The sequence below is a fragment of the Echinops telfairi genome, unplaced genomic scaffold, assembly GCF_000313985.2.
Source record: "Echinops telfairi isolate 266 unplaced genomic scaffold, ASM31398v2 ScPeMD7_23;HRSCAF=83, whole genome shotgun sequence".
Taxonomy (NCBI): Eukaryota; Metazoa; Chordata; class Mammalia; order Afrosoricida; family Tenrecidae; genus Echinops; species Echinops telfairi.
The window spans coordinates 91,139,078-91,147,993 of NW_022103920.1; positions in this window are offsets into that span (position 1 = coordinate 91,139,078).

Consider the following 8,916-nt stretch of genomic DNA (forward strand, 5'->3'; position numbering starts at 1 on the left):
GCATTTTTATGCTTTTTCAGCACAGCCTTTCAGAGTTCATAGGGAGATGAGTTTTGAAGCTTTCAAGTTTTGTGTGCTTAAGCTTTTGGTAACAGCATCAAAGTAGGAAAATATAAACATTTGTGATCAATTTTCTCCCTGTGCATTACCATCAGAATAAATTCCCAAAGCAGTCATTTTCATTCAAAATTACAATTTTCATGAATCAATCTTTCTCTCTCCTTCTGTCTCTCTCTTCCTTCGCACACGTGCACACACATGCACACACACACACACACACACACATCTCAATTGAGGAAAAAAGGTAAGATGGTGGAAAGATGTGGGCAGGAAAGGAGAGTCTTTTCAATGGAGCAGGAATGAAGGTCGCTAATTTGCTTCAGTGTCACTGATGGAAGGGAGGAGCTACTCATGAAATAGAAGACCCTTTGTATCTATTTCATCTTTATTATTTCAATTATCTAAATGCACATAGTAAATGACACTGATTCATGGGCTGCGCATGGGCAGGAGTTCAAAGACCTCATTAGCAAAAGATCTGGGAATTGAAACACCCCTCACCCCACCCACCCACCCCAACTTGACTCCATAATAAATTATTTTCATCAAGCAACTTCATAACTTTTCCTAAGGAGAAATCAGGAGAGTCAATTAACATCATTATCCTCCTCTTTGGCACTCACTTTAAAGCAGGGCAAGCTTAGGGATCGGTGACTGGAATGAGAGTTGGTACTTGCAAAGAGCTGCTATTGAAGGCCCTCGTGGTTTCAATGAAAACCCAAACCAGCGCACACATCACGGCCACTGGAAGGTTGAGGCACAGAATTGATTTATTTTGAAGGAGAACGACATGGCAAAGATGCATGGAAGACTTGACTCACAAATCGCGAGCCCTAAATGTCCATTCCAGCGCTGCACAGACCCGGAGGCTGGTTGCTCTCTGAATTGGCGCCCAAGAGCTGGGGTGTGGGTAAAAGATATGCCCACGTCAAGCCCAGGCAGGTTGCTTTTGATGGAAAGGAGTTCCATCGTGGAGGCAGCATACTCAGTTCAGCCTTTTCATTTTTTCCTGATAATTTCCCCTAATTTATAGATTTCATTGTGTCCCCAAAGTCTGCGTTTGGAACCCTAATCCCTAGAGCGATGGATGTAATCCCTCCTGGGAACCGGATTTCCTTTATTATTTTAATGAGGCCATATCAGCAAAGACTGTGCCCTAAAAGTAATCATTGTTGAGAAGAGAAACTAGCACAAAATGAAGGTTGAGAGTAGAGGATGGGTGCAAAGATAAATGTCCTATAAGGGTCTCCAAATAGGGACCACCGGGACTGCAGAAGCTGACCAGGGCAAGGATCTTTGAGCAGACCTCACAGAGAGAGGATCTTCTCTTGCAGCACATGCCCCAGCTTTGGACTCCCAGCCTACCATAAAGGAGCCCTGGTGGGTCAGCTCTTCACCCTTCAGCTTCTAACCAAAAGGCAGAGGTGAGGACCCTTTAGGCTCCTAAGTGGCTCCTTAGGCCTGGCCATCTCCTACATGCTACTGCGTCAGTTCCAACTCATAGTGACCCTGTGTGAAGCAGAATGGGACAAGACTGGGTCCTGGGACAGCCTCATCATTGTTGCTGAGCCTATTGTGGCAGCCATCTTGGCAAGCATCTTCCTCTTTTTCATAGACCTTTTATTTTTCCAAGCTTGAAGTCCGTTTCCAGGCACTAGACCCCTTAACAACACATCCCAAGTACCCGAGACTAAGTCTGGCCACCCTCGCTTGTCTGAGGGTTATTCGGCGGTACTTCTCCAAGTAGATTCATTTTTTGGGTCTGGCATCAGTCTTCCTTCTTCACTGCCCAGCTTTCAAAGACAGCCGACGTCTATGAAAATACCATGGTTTGGGTCAGGAGCATTTTAATCTTCCAAGTGACAAATGCCTATGGGCAGTTCTCATCTGCACCCTGGAGCCAGTATGGGTCAAAATGCTAAAATACAGAACACCCACAGGCTGCTGAACTGTGAGAAAATAAATGTCTGCTCGTTATAGCTACCTACTTGTGGTCTTTATGTGACTACCACACTAAGAAGCTGAGACATATAACCGCAGGGACATTCATGGGACTCCTCCTGCATTGCCTTTGTCCCTTGTTACCACAGAGAGAGGCTCTGGGCTGGGCTGGGCTTAGACTGGCACTGGTCACACTCCTCTGACAGACTTCCTGTACTGTGGACTTATTACGTGTTCATGAGGGGCTCTGGGAAATCGAGTATGTGGGTCAGGGTCCAGACCAACTTCTCACACTACCATCAATAGGTAGTAATTCAGTGTCTCCAAGCTTCATCTCTCCTGAGCGTTATCAGGGCAGAATATTAACATAGAGCTGGTACGCACATCATCTGATAACCTATGTTACAAGCTTCGAAGGGATTTAAAATTCTGCCAGAAGAATTTGAATCTTAGCAGTTTTATTCCAGACCTTTTTATTTTTCCTTTGTTTTTCTATTTTAAATTACAAAGCAGTAAACCATCAGCCTTAACATTTGTGAGGAATGTTTTGGCATCTTGAGCTGTGTTTCTCAATAAGTTATCATTTTTTTTTTGGCTACCACAGATAATGTATTTTGTTGTGACTCTCATTATAATTGATTGAAGCCTAGTGCTATTTTGCATTGTTTGCATTTTTAAAAACTATGTTCTGGTTTCAATTTAACATGGAAAACAAGGGTGCTACCACCTATACAGCCTTGAAGAACACACATGAATGAAAGATTAGCTCCTGGGTAGATTGGAGAATATTGTGAAAGAAAACTCAAAATAGCACAAAAAGACTAGGCTTATAGTTATGAAATTGTGAAGGATCTTATCTTGCTTGGATCCTCAATAATGCTTATGGACACAGCAGTCAAGAATTCAGATACATTGCATTGGGTAAATCTGCTGCCCAAGACCACTCTAAAGTGTTGAAGAGAAAGGTTGCCCCCTTGAAAATTAAGATGCAACTAACCCAAGCCATGGTACTTTTAATTACCTCATATGCATGTGAAAGTTGGACATTGAATAATGATGACTGAAGACGAATTGATACACTTGATTTATGGTGCTGGCAAAGAATACTGAAAGTACCATGGCAGTTACATGATCTGTTGCCAATTTGAGACTTAAGAGTGAAGGGGTGGAGTTTAGACCTGTCAATCAGGTTGTAGCTTGATGACCTCATTTGGAGGTGCGAAGGATATAAGTAGCTTGCTTGAGGCAGGCCACACTTTCACTCCTTTGGAGACTCTACTGATAAGGCTCGCTCCCAGGGAAACAGATGCTGGAGCTGACAAGACACATGGAGCTACACTAGTGCCCTGAGCTGGAGAAGTCACGTGGAGGCCCCTGTAAGCACTGAGATGCTTACAACACCACTGGGTCCACAAGACTTCCCATCCACTGGCCTGTGATCTTCCTGCATTCAGCATCATTGCATGTGTTTCATGTGTCTGAAGAGGACTTCATAGATTGGTATCAGATAGATGGGCTAATATTGGACTTATGGACTTGATCTGGATTGGGCTGGGATGTTTTCTCAATGTCCAATTACTCTTTATATAAAGCTCTTACTTATACACGTATAAATCTCTCTGGATTTGTTTCTCTAGTCTGCCCAGACTAACACCAGGGGGATGTCCTGATGAGAAGACCCCTTGCCCCAGCTTTCCTGGCACCGATTTATTCTCACCAATCCATTTTCAGTTTTCTTCTAACATCTGCCTAGCAAGCCCCTGTGATTTTCCTGCATCCTTTGAGAAAAAAAATTACCCCTTTGGGATGCCGTAAAGTGGTAACCATAACCTTCTGAGCTGACCTCTCTGCCTCACATTGAACTCACCCAGCAGACCCCCTCACAAGCCATCGTTCTGATTGGGCTTTTTTTTGGAAGGCACAATAAGGAGACTCAGGCGAGTATATTACTAGAGACCTTGTCTATAGCCATCCACAGATCACAGAGCCCCGTCTAAGCTCCTTTTGTTTGGGAGAAACCCTGTGCATGTAGGAACTGAAACCTAGTAGCAACATTTCTTGACATACCCGCATGCATACAGCCAGAGGGTCGCTCAGTGTCAAGGTAAAGTGTGGCAGTGCCACAAATCACACATACTGGGGCTTTCGTCTTGCAACCCGATCATCTCATGTGACTTCCCTTGATGAAAATGTCTCTGCCCTCTATCCCTCCAGGAGAATTATGGGAGAAAAGTATATTGATATAGATGAGGATAAACTTCTCGAAGAATCCTATAAAGGGAAAGAGCAAGAAAATATAAGAATAAGGTATATTGATTCAGGCCTAATAAATATAAAGCCAGCCATTGATGAGAAAAGGATTTGGGAGTGGTATCCTGGCTTCGTTTTAAGAGATGTTTCTAATAAATTTGGCTGTAGCACACTTTTCCTGTGGCATATGGTGCAAGAGGTGTGCATTTTCAAAAGAAGAGGAAGGAAATGGTCCCACCATGTAATAAAAATGAGTGTTGAATGGAAGCAGCTTGTATAAATCACACGGTTTAGGAGGATATAGACTACACTGTTCTGGCTAATAGTCCTAAGCATTCGATATTTAGAAATGTAAGTATGGCATGGAGACAGAAAATATTTTACAATTAGTTACATCCTCTTGGGCTGAATCTTTAGCGTGGCTGGTCTTTGGTATGAAAGACAGTTCTACTACATTTAGTCATTAGTTCAATGTCAAAGGAAATAGCCTCTCCCAAGCAGCTTTTAGCTACCTTTGGTTGTGCTATAATTCATTTTGTGTGTTGATGGTGCTACTGAGGGGTGTCTGTGTTCATCACTGGGATCGGTTATTGTTTCCTTTGCAGAGTCTACTCGTGTGTGCAATTGAGGGTATCCCTAGTTCTATCGCTGGCAGATTTCTGAAGAATGCCTTGCCCTCTTTTAAGCAGGACTTACTGCACAAAGACACTGACTACTCGTATTTACTCATATCTTCCCCTCCCTCATTTCCAGGAACAAGGAGACATGGACAGAATCATTTATTCAAGATATATTTGTTGACCACCTACATGCACCAGGCCCTGTGATCGGCTCCAGCACACAGACCTGCCCCTCTGGACACTTTCTGAAATATCTTACAGGCTGATAGTCTCTCCCAGATTGCCCCGAGGCTAAAAGCCTCCCAGGCTAGGATGGTAGTTAATTTTTAACTGTTTTGTGCAATGAGCTGATATTAAACTAAATATATTTTTCTCCTTCAGTATTATACTGTTCACTATGTAATTTACTTGAAACATCTGTGTAAGGCTGGGCTCTATAAAGGAGCAAAGCCAGGAAAACACACACACACACACACACACACACACACAGAATTTATATAAAAAAATAGCTCACACAGTTGGGGAAGTGGTTCAGTCTAGTCCAGTTCAAATCCATGGGTCAGTTGTTTAACTGGAAGCCTTTTCTGACTTGCATAGTTGCTGGTGCTGAGGAAGCAGGAAGCAGAATCAGGAAGCAGAAAGACAAACCAGGAAGCAGGAAGAAGACACAGGGATATCATGACTTATCATGCAGAGGCAGATGAATCCAAGGTTAGCAGGTCAGATGGCTCCAAGGGTCAGCAGGTAATATGGTGTACTGTTGGCTCACGTCGAAAGAGCCAGAGGTTGATGAGCCAGTTGCAAAATCTAGACCAGCAAGAGGCAAAGTAGCTCTCCACAGCATCTACTTATGAATGAAGTAGGTCCTACCCCCAGAGAAACATGTTCAGGGCAGCAACCTAAGTAAATGGGTGCACTCTACCTGAATCTTCCCACAACAACTTGTCCACTCACAGTTGATGCCTTCATGGACTTGTTCCCATTGTGTTTGATCACATGATGGGGGAGGCCTCAACTGACAACTACTGAGAATCCAGGCCCAGCCAAGTTGACCCAACACCTACCAATCACGGACATCTATTGTACAGTTCTTAACACAGAGAAAGAAGTTCAGGAGAAGTTAGGAAAGTTAGAGCGAGGAAAGAAGGAGTGGAAACAGGAAACGCAGGGAGGAGGTGAGGTAAGTGATGTTACATGGTCGGGAATGCAACCATTGACATGAAACAAAATGTGTATGGATTGTTAAATGGGAAACTGACTTACTCGGTAAACTTTTATCCAATTCACAATGAAAAGGCTATGAAGAATAAAATGAATAAGACATAAATACAAAAGAGGAGAGCATGAAGTGGGGATGATTAGTTCATAGCTGATTGTCTGGGTGCATCGTGGACTCAGACCTAAGGACCAGTATGAGGCTGGTGCAGGGCAGGGCGCGATTCCATTCTGCTTCTGCGCAGGATCACTCTGAGTCGGAGCTGACTTGATGGGACATGACAGGGATAACAGCGGTGTTACGTGCTGTCTCTAAAACTTTCACACCTGAAGCTCTACCTGTGGCAGGTATCCATGAGGTGGGTGTTGATCACGAGCCCATAGGCACTCTTGACCTGCAAACAACAGCAGAGATCTGCTGCGGGGCTGCTCCTGGAGCATGGCTCTTCCTCTGTGTTAGAGAGTAGATTGGCTCCACAGGACTTTCTTGGTCATAATCTTTTACAGAAAGGAGCCCTGCGGGTTCCAAGTTGGGCAACAAGAAAAGGGAGACCGAGTTGCTACGAGTCAGCATTGACTTGATGGTAGTGGGTTTTTGTTTGACTCTTTTACAGAAGCATATTACCACCCCTATATTTTTAAGCTTTTAAGACCCTAGGCACGAAAGCAAGTTGGAGGTAGAGCAGAAAGTATACTGCCCACGTGTGTTAGACCAATCAATTGGGATGGCCCATGAAATCTTGCCCCCAAGCTACCAAACCAAGCAGCCCAATCCCCTGGGTTGTACATACGCAATCTCAGCAGTTACTCCCCCACGCCCTCCCTCCTTGTTGTTAGTAGACGGATCTCAGGGCTTTTACCAGCCCAGTATACAACTTTTTAACAGCAGTGACAACAATCAGCTGTGCAGCCCGACCCTCATTCAAAGTGATTTTATTTTCATCTCTGTTACTCACATACTTCAAGTACCAAGAGCCATGACGTCTTTCATATTGCATGGCATACTGCCTCTCGGATCTGACAGCCTCATGCTCCACTGGGGGAGTCAGTACAGAGGAGGGCAATGGGAGTTTCCCTAGAAGCCATCCCTACCTGAGACGTAACTATGGAACGTAACTACGCACTGGAACCATGTCACTGCACGTGTAAATATGGTATTGAACCCACACTAAATGTGACCTTGGCTCAATTTCCCTTGGTCTGTGTGTTGCGTTTTACTTTGTGGGGGTTGGGGGTTGGGGGTGGCATGGGAGGAATAGTCTTGCCCTGCAAAGGATATTGGGCAATGTTTAGGGACATTTTTGGTTTATCTAGCAGGGTGGTGTTACTGGAATCTAATCAATAGAGACCAGGGAGGCTAATAAATATCCTTTGGTGCCCATCATGGCCTCCACAATGAGGAAGTACCCAACCCAAAATGTTTGTAGTGTCGAGGCTGAGAAGCCCTGATGAGATGGATCCCTCAAATACCATAGCCAGTCTGATGCCACCCGTGTGGGAAGGACACATGGGAGAGACTGCAGTTGTGACTGACCACAGTAGAAATATCTTCCTCTTGTCATCTGGCCAATGATCACTGTGGGAACGCCTTGTAGGGAGCCCCTTCTCTGGACTTGAAGAGTGCCCTGAAGCCCCCGCTTCATTCGTTTTAAGGTGAATCTGTTTCTTTTGGTGTTTTATGTTGGATCCTTTCCGTCTTCCTCTTGAGCCCTTCCTTCCAAGACAGAGTGCTCGTTTTGCAGCTAAGACAAGGGAAGCCCTCTGAGCACTGAACTATGAGACTGGGCCATTTTTCTGGTTGACTAATGACCTGCTGGAGATAGGAGACACCGCGGCTAGTTTTCAATTTTCACTTAAAGTCTTGACTGATCCTTCTGATTTCTCCTAAACCCCGGGTCTGCAGGATGGTCCCTGCTGCCTTGGCTCAGGAGATCTTAGCGTCCTTTTGTGCCTTGTCTCCTTCAGATGCTTCCCTGAATGTATTAAGGCTGAACCCACAGTAGCTCTTTAAAATAATGTTTTGTCCCTTCTGATAAGAAAAAGTAACCCATGCATATAGAAGACAATTTAGGAAGTTCAGAAAATACAAACAATATATAAAAACATTCTGAAAAAGCTTGATATCATAACTGATCAAGACTTTAGTGTACTTCTTTCTTATCTTTTCTTCCCAGGAAGTACATGGTTGTGTGCATTTATTTAATTGGTATAAATATAGTTTTGTGTCCAATGTACATTCTCTCTTTCCTTTTAAAAACTAATTCTCATCTATGACATAGTTACCTTGTCATTAGATAGTTTTTTAAAAATGTTTTTTTCATGACTGTATGTTATTCTATCCTATGATAGCACCATAATTTATAGAAATCCCCCCATGTTAATTATATCTCCCTCTCAGTATAGATAGAATTTCTATAAGCTATATAAAAGATTTATAGCACTTATAGAAGTGTCCACTTGCATAATGCTGTAGTGAACATCCTTGTCCGTAAGCCTTGGGCCACATCGTGGTACATTCCTTTAAGATGGATTCCCAGAATGGAATCAATGACTAAAGAAGGCGCATGAAAGCTTTTGATACAAATTACCAAATTGCTTTCCAAGCCACAGCGCTATTTGAATTCATTGCCGGTCGGTGGCATCGTGATGATGAAGAGGAAGGATCTAAACCTTTAACAGGCCGGTTTCATGAGAAAATCAGACCTCAGTGCAAGTCACCGTTATTACATACACTGCAAGAAACTTCCCTGCCAGCAACGTGCAACGTTCTAGCTGGAAGTGAGTGCAGACACCACCTCGTGTTCTGTGGGCCGACCCGTGGGTGGCCTGG